The sequence below is a fragment of the Chrysemys picta genome, chromosome 7 (genome assembly GCF_011386835.1).
Source record: "Chrysemys picta bellii isolate R12L10 chromosome 7, ASM1138683v2, whole genome shotgun sequence".
NCBI classification, from domain to species: Eukaryota; Metazoa; Chordata; order Testudines; family Emydidae; genus Chrysemys; species Chrysemys picta.
Genome location: NC_088797.1, coordinates 45,573,709 through 45,582,061, shown reverse-complemented (window position 1 = coordinate 45,582,061; position 8,353 = coordinate 45,573,709). Strand labels below are relative to the sequence as shown.

General features: G+C 43.1%; 1 non-coding gene across 1 annotated transcript; it reads left to right on the top strand.

Annotated features, from left to right (window-relative positions):
• Positions 1–6,944: 6,944 nt before the first annotated feature.
• On the top strand, positions 6,945–7,047 carry LOC112060122 (U6 spliceosomal RNA). Its single transcript, XR_002889415.1, has one exon. It is a non-coding gene; the product is annotated as a U6 spliceosomal RNA (small nuclear RNA).
• The last annotated feature ends 1,306 nt before the right edge of the window (positions 7,048–8,353 follow it).

Here is an 8,353-nt window from a genome sequence, read left to right as displayed (position 1 = left end):
GCAGCATGGGGCCAGCAGCCCAGAGCCCCTGGACTTCCAAGAGCTAAGCAGATCAAAGCAAGCACATCTATCACACTGAGGACATTTAAACTTCAAGACTCCTTATAAGAAATGGAAAGGGAGGTGGATATATTTTGCTGTTTTTAAAATTAAATAGGCAGCTAGTATTGTTTTTAAAATTATTATGAAGGACAAGTTTAAGCTTTGTTGTAATGTGCGTTGTTTGCCTGGATTGCTCAAGACCTGAATGCTTGTGTAGGAGGAACTCTTTGAGTTGGCTTCTTAAATACCTTCATGCTGTTTCACATCTGATATTCCTTGATGAACCATAGGAGTCTTGTCTTATAACAGGCTTATTCAAAGTGATACAAGCTATGAAAGTGAGATCTTGGAAGAGTTTTCATAATGTAATAAAAATACTGTAATGATAAATAATAATTAATAATAAATAGTGTATAATAAGCATGTCATAAAAACAAATTTTATATTTCCAAGATCACTGCTTTTATAATTTATACTCAGGTAAAGGAGAAAATCTCTGGAAATAGTCATTTTTAGGTGGGGGTTCGTGAGACTTGACATTTTAGTGAAAGGGGTTCACAGGTTGTTACAGTTTGGGAACCACTGCTCTACGTGAAGCCTGTAAACTCCACTCCTTGTGGAAGCCCAGGGCATCAAGTTCTGCTGGTATTAACCTACATTCAATGTGCAGTTTGTGGTACATTTGGAGACATCTTGCATCCAGATTACAACGTTAATCTTTAATCCCACCTGCCATCTCCCTGCATCACTTTAATGGTCACAAAACCTTTAGTTTGGCCATGAAGTCCTCTCCCCTGCTTGTTTTGAGCGTCCCTGTTCCAACCAGCCACCAGAGTTAGTAGACATGGATTTCTGCCTGATGGGATTTCCTCTTTGACTTGTATATTTCACATAGTAACCATGTCTGACGCCATCTCTCTATCAGTATTAATAGCTCTCTGCAAAATACTATATGCAGTCTGGCATCCTTTAAAATCCTACCTTGCCTCCTGCGGGGGGCTTTTCTGCTTCGCAGAGAGAATTCCCATTGGGCAGTGCAGAGTTCTAATAATAATAATAGTAACTCTCTCTCTCCCTCCTTCCTGCAGGATAGGAGGAATTTTAAGGCCATGTTGCTAATTACATTACTAAGGTATCTGGATGGTCCCCATCACTGGGGTATCAGAGCACCTTGCAATCTTTAATCCATTTATCCTCACAAGCCCCTCTGGGACAGGATTGTGCTATTGTTCCCATTTTACAGATGGGGTCCAGAGAGAGAGAGGCCGAGATCCCCAAAGGCATTCAGGGGTCTAACTCTCTTTGAAATCAATGGGAGTTATGTGCCTTTGAGGATCTGGGTCTGACTTGCTCAGGATGGCTGTGGGGGACCAAAAATTGAACCCACATCTCCCAGTACCAGGCTAGCTCTGTCCTTCCCTCTCCTGAACTGCTGTTTCTCACAACACCCTGGCGAGGGAGGATGGTTGTTATTAATATCCCTATTTCACAGATGGGGAAACTGAAGCACAATGTTCTTAAAGTGACTTGTCCAAAGTCACTCAGCAATTCAGAGGCAGGATCAGAATGCAAGAGTTCTGGCTCCCAGGCCTTTCTTTTAACCAACCAACAGTATCTGCTTCCATTAAATTACCCCCTACTCCCTACCATCCCTTCCCCCCTCCCCCGACCCGAAACACACACGTAGAGACAGGGACTAGAGAATATTTCATAGTGGTCAGAATCCCCACCTTTTTATGTAGGATTTAGTGCTGTAAATGCTGGTAAACAACGGTCCCAAGCACTTGGCAGATGGTGCAAACTTTGGCTGTTTCTGGTACTTTGAAAAGAGATGCGAGGGTTTTACTGAAGATTTTGTTGCGGAGTAAAAATCCCAACAGCCTATGTTAAATTTCAGCGCCCTCCTTGTTGGTAACAGGGATTAGAATGCCAGACTTGCTTTCCTCTTGCCAGCTCAGAGGAGCAGGTAAGACAGTGCCTGGAATGTACATAAACAAACCCAAACTGGGCAAGCGGCTGGGTTTAGGCTTCTCCTGTGACATCACTTTAAATCCAAACCCTGTTTGGCCTTTATGTCTGATTTAACAGCATTACCGAATATTTGCCAATGGGGAAGCCTCGTTTCATTGTGGAGAATATAAGACGATTCAAACACAAGAGCTGATAGTTTCAAGTAACTGAAACTTACCCTCGCCGTATAAAGCGTTATTGTCTCATCACAGAAATCCTTCTGTCCTGGAGAGCACAGCTGTGAGGAAAATAAATGCGCCTCTCTTTTTTTGTGTCTGTTTGTTTGTTTTAAAATCAGGGCTCTCACCACAGCTTTGTCAGGGGACCCTAGCTCTCTGCTGGCGTCGGCAATAGACAGATGCATAGTATGGGTGGGAACATACCCTGCTGAGCCCCACAACTGGAGCTGCTACACAAGGTTTCACTGATTAAAGGTGAGCAGAATTTGTCCTGTAATCTGGAGTATTAAATCCTGAGCAACTCCATTGACATCCATGGACATTGAGTTTGGTTATTGACTTCAGTGCATTCAGGGTATGACCCAGATGCCAGAGTATTACTGGGAAGAGACTTTAGCTTTCTGTAAATAATCCCCAATGCAACCAAGTTCTTAAGCACGTTGCCTAACTAAACACATGAGTTTTCCCATTAACTTCAGTGGGGTTACTTGTGTGCTTAAAGTTAAGCACATGCTTAAAATGCATTTCTGAATTGGAGCCGTAATTTGTTGGGTCCTGTTTTGCAGTTCATATGCAGGCAAAATTCCCATTGACATTAGTGAGTTTTGCCTGTGCAATGAAAGTAAGGTCAGGCCCCCAGTGTGTTTTACAAGACATCCCTCTGTATGAAATGTACTCTAGGAAGTCATCTTCCCTTGTGTTCTAACACTGCTGGCTTCATACTATCGCCACCATGGTAAGTACTTGATAATCCAGGTCCCATGCACAGTAGCCACTATGAACTGTTAGACCACCTGGCCTGAGCCTACATTAGGGAGACTTTGCTTCTATAAAAGGCTTGTCTCTTAGGCTAGGTCTACACTACCAGCCTGAATTGGCAGGTAGAAATCGATCTCTCGGGGATCGAATTATCGTGTCTCGTCGGGACGTGACAGTCGATCTCCGAATCGACGCGCTTACTCCACCAGCGGAGGTAGGAGTAAGCGCCGTCGATGGGGAGCCGTGGAGGTTGATTTTGCCGCCGTCCTCACAGCAGGGTAAGTCGGCTCCGATATGTCGAATTCAGCTACGCTATTCGCGTAGCTGAATTTGCGTATCTTAAATCGACACCCCCCCCGTAGCGAAGACCTGCCCTTAGTGTAGAGACCAATCCTTATCTCCTGTAATTAGGCTGAATTCTAGGCTCTGCCAGTGTCTATTTCAGATTGTCTCTGCAGCCTGGATTCATCTGTGGTGTAAAACCACTGAGGCCAATGGAATTATATCAGGGATGAATTTAGCCCATTATGTCCAGGATATCAAGTGGGGAAATATACTCTGAGACAAGTTTTGCTCTGACAGCTGGGTGGAAAGCAGAGTGCCTGGATGGACTTACACCAGTGTAACTGAGGGCAGACTTTGGTTGCAAAGCTTTAAACAACGTACTAAAGACCTGTTTTTTTAAACTATCGAAATTTTGGTTTTTAAACTACATTTTCTTTTTGACATCACTCAAATCTGCCTGTGCAATGACAGAAGTGTGCAACTATTGTCATCCAACAATAGTCCAGCAGTATGATAAAGGTAGGCTTGGCCGAATCTTGATTTTTATTTTTTTATATTTCGAAAGCTAATATCGATGTTTATTTGTAAGCATTTTTAAAATTTCTATTGATTTAAATTGTCACAATTGCAGGAAAGTTGGGGTCAAACAATGATTTTGTGATTGCGGATATTAAGCTTTAACTTTCTGAATCTCTAGAAACCATTAAAACACAAATCGTTGGCATCACCTGTGAAAATATACAAAGTAAATATCCTTAAATCAACAAATCGTACCTGTTTTTCCTATTCATAAGTTAGTCCATTCTTAACAAGCCTAATTCAAAAGTCTGAACCAAGTTCTCAAGAAGAATTTTTCCTTACTTTGCCTATGTGTAAATTTCTGTTATTATTGATGGAAATATTTCCCCCTCAGTTTGTGTGTGTGCACGTTGAAATCAACATTTACTGACTTCATCAATAAAAATCTTATCCTTTCAAGCCTAGATAAAGGCCACTGGAAAGGCTGTTACCAGTGGAGACGGGGTGGTAGCTTTAGATATTGGGTACACGGCCCTTTGGCATTTTAATTTAGAAGCAATTGAATATATAACACACTGGCCACACACAGCATTTAACTATTTTAGAACAGGCCCAGAGAGTTTGCTGTGTGAGCTTGTAGGGGTCTAGTTCTATACCACAGCTCAGCAGGTGCTGAGTGCTCTCCATTGCCATGGGACTTAAAGATGCTCAGCCCCTGGGAGGATAAGGCCCCACAGCAGTAACAACAGGGTGATGTGCATGTGTAGCTAGAGCAGGGGTTGGCAACCTTTCAGAAGTGGTGTGCCGAGTCTTCATTTATTCACTCTAATTTAAGGTTTCGCATGCCAGTAATACATTTTAACATTTTTAGATGGTCTCTCTCTATAAGTCTATAATATACAACTAAACTATTGTTGTATGTAACATAAAAAATGGTTAAGAAGCTTCATTTAAAATTAAAATGCAGAGCCCCCTGGACCGGTGGCCAGGACCCAGGCAATGTGAGTGCCACTGAAAATCAGCTCGCGTGCCGCAGGTTGCCTACCCCTGAGCTAGAGCATCATTTTCCAGCCACTTTTAATTGCATTTGTGAACCCCGGGTGGGACTTCTTTTGAAAGCATTGAGCGTTAGCCTAGCTCCATTCCGATGGGAGCCAGTGGGAATTTGAACACTGATTTCAAGGGGAGCTGAATTAAGCCAGTGCTGGATGCTTTTGAAAAACCCAGCACCTTAAATGTAATGCTTTCCTGGTTTGTGCTAGCCGAGTGCAAAAGGAAATGTCCTTTTAATTTTGTTTGTTTATTTACTTTGCATTTGGGAGTGAATGAACATGGTGGCCTTGACTGGGAAGGGTGCCTTCTGTCTCTCTTGTTGGTGATTGTGATTTCACTCAACCCAACGGAGATACCGTGAAGGTGCAGTTCTGATTTCTCAGTATAAAGTGAAAGATGTTTAGGCCACAATTCAGCAAAGTATCCCCATTCAGAAAGGGGGCTTAATTTTGAGTGAATGCCTAAGTGCTTCCCTGAATCAGGGTCTTAATTTGTACAGAGTGGCTTATAAGTGCCAGATCCTGCTCGTATTGAAATCAATGCGTGTTTTGCCATTGATTTCAAAGGGAGCAGATCTGGAATAACCCTTTGTTGGAATAAGCCAAGATTGACCAAGGGTTTCAGCTACATCTCAGCAATATTTGCTAAAGACAATACAAGAAGTCTCTACCATTAAAAAAAGAAAGTTCAAAAAAGTGCCCTTGTCTGAATCTGAGAGGATGCAAGCAAGATAAACATTGTCTCAAATGTTGCAAAATACATTCAGTGCTAATTGTCTTTTTAGACAGCTGTATCTTTTCCTCTACTCTTGGGATCTTGCATGTTTGTTTGAATTTTCATCACCTTTCAGGGCATCTTCCGTCTGAGCAATACACACTTCCATTAGAGAAATGTCATTGCCATTAGCGGCACAGGTGTTTACGAAAAGAAAAACTACAACTTTCTCTTGTTTTTTTTTTAAGCAAAATCCCAAATAGCTCAAATATTTTCTGAGCTGGAGTCCAAACCTAAATCTTTCTGGTCAAATGCCTTTTCAAGACATTGCAGTGAGCCAGTTTGTCCTCAGATCCTAAGCCTGGTGATAAATCCCTCACAGTTTGGGCAAGGAAAAAAATAGATATGTACGATTTTCAATAGAAAGACTTTCTCGACTGGGTGAAGGGTACACCTGGGGCAAGTCACTTTGATAAGCCTGACCCCACAGGGGCATTGTGAGGATAAATACATTAAGGACTGTCTGAGGTGCATGGACACTAGACTAATGAGGGCCATATAGTTACCATGGATGGAGCAACCCTATCTGTTGTAAGAGTGTAACTAAGGGCAGAATTTAGTCCTTTGTCCTCTTCTCTTAGGGTGACCAGATGTCCCGATTTTATAGGGACAGTCCCAATTTTTGGGTTTTTTTCTTACATAGGCTCCTATTACCCCTCCACCCCCTATCCCAATTTTTCACATTTGCTGTCTGGTCATCCTATCTTCTCTTCAGACAGAAAACTACTGATCTTCCTAAAACCACAGCTTGAACAGAACCAATGAACCATAGTTTGGATGCCCCCTCTCCATAGATGGAGGTGATTTTATATAAAGGGGTTATTTTATATTTTAACTTTCTTTCTCCATAAAAGAATACATCCCGCTTGAAACCAAGGAGAGGGAAGTCTACACCCAACAACGTACCTTCAGATACAGGCCCAAAGCAGCAGCCTGGGAAACTAGAAACCTATCCTTGATTAACCAGACATGGTGTGACTGCTCTCCGATGAGTCACTCTGAAGTGTTGAGTAAGAAGATCTGCACCACAGATACTGTGTTTAGGGAAGTATGGTAATGAACTGCGTTGCCCAAGCAGCACTTGTTGTAACACAAGCTGGAGAGCACTGAGGAAGTGAGATCTTTCGCAATGATAAAGGCATTCATCATGAGCCCCTTTTTTGACAGAAGTGACAGAAGTGTTGTGAAATGGATTAGCAACAAGATGGTTTATTTTTAAACTAAATCTATTTGACATTAATGACAAACTGGGTTTTTTCTCCCTTATAAGTACAGCTTTGATGTCCCTTTGCAATGTGCAGGGGAAAATTGTGACTTCTTATGTGCTTGCTTAGGGTGATATACTAAAATTGGAATGATACAGAGAAGATTAGCATGGCCCCTGCGCAAAGATGACACACAAATTTGTGGGGGTCATAAGTTCCTTCACTCCCCTACAATGCATTGTGGCCACAGCTGAGAGAAAACTCTTGGTCTAGCCTTTAGCAGTCTCTCCCAGCATCTCTTGCCCCAGATGGATTTGGCCACTGCAATTACTGGAGTGGGAACTTTACTCAATTGAGGACCACAGAATTTGGCCTTGTGTTATTCTGGGTGAAAATTACCCAAGCTGCAATTTGATCTAAATACCTAAGATATCTAGCTCCAGAGCACAATAGACATTACTACAGTCTCATAAAAACCCTTTGGGGTGGGGGAAGGGGAGTAGACAGAACCAAGCTAACAGATGATTGTGCCATATACATCCAACCTTGCCTAAACCTAATTATAAAAATCATAGGAATTCCAAATTAGAACATCTTCCATCTTGCCTGTTGTAGATCGCTCTCCCACTGGCAAAGCAAACCAAAAAAGAACTCCTCACTCCATAAGATGGGGGCGGGGTGGGGGCTGGGACCACTCAGTAGCTAAAAATGCACCTAGCAGCCGAGTTGTTGGAATGTGGGTTTGCAAGAAGGGATACAGAGAGGCAGCTTCCTTTAATCGTCCGAGTTTCCCCACCACCAGTGGTGGGGCAGGTAGGAAAGTAATGTTTGCTTGTTACCTCCATGTTTAAATCTCCAGGATCCTCTCTCTCTCTCCCCCACACTCCATTTCTCTTCCTAATTTACCCACCCCACCTGTCTTCAGAGCCCCCTAGCACTGTGGATTAATTACCCAGAGAGGCCAGGGTGAAGCAATGACTTCTTTGTGCCCGTTTTCTTCCCCTCCTGACTGCTCAAGGAGTCGTGTGGGACCATTTTTGAGCAGCAACATGGTGGGTTGTTTATATCAACACCCTATTGATGTCCATCATGGACTGTTCTATATAATAACTCCTGCTATTGCTTCACCTGCCATCCACAGGGCTAAATCTTGAGGCCCCCTCTCTCTTGAGATGTCACCTGACCTTTTGCTGCACATTCTCTGGCATAGCAGGAATATCTTCAGACAAATAGCAAATCAGGAACAGATGTGGAAGTTTAATGAGAAGCCTCCAGAACATGTGTGTGAGAAAGGACAAGTGATTACAGCTGCCTCTCGTACCAGGGAACCAAACAATGTCTGTCGGCCTCATGAAAAATGATCTGCACGGGAGAAAACATCTGTACCCAGGCTGCTGCTGGGGAAGCTGCCCAAATACCACAGTGACTTGCCCAGTGGTTGATCCGGAAGGCTTCCCTCCAGGGCCGGCTCCAGACACCAGCTTAGCAGGCAGGTGCTTGGGGCGGCCACTTTGGAGAGGAGCGGCA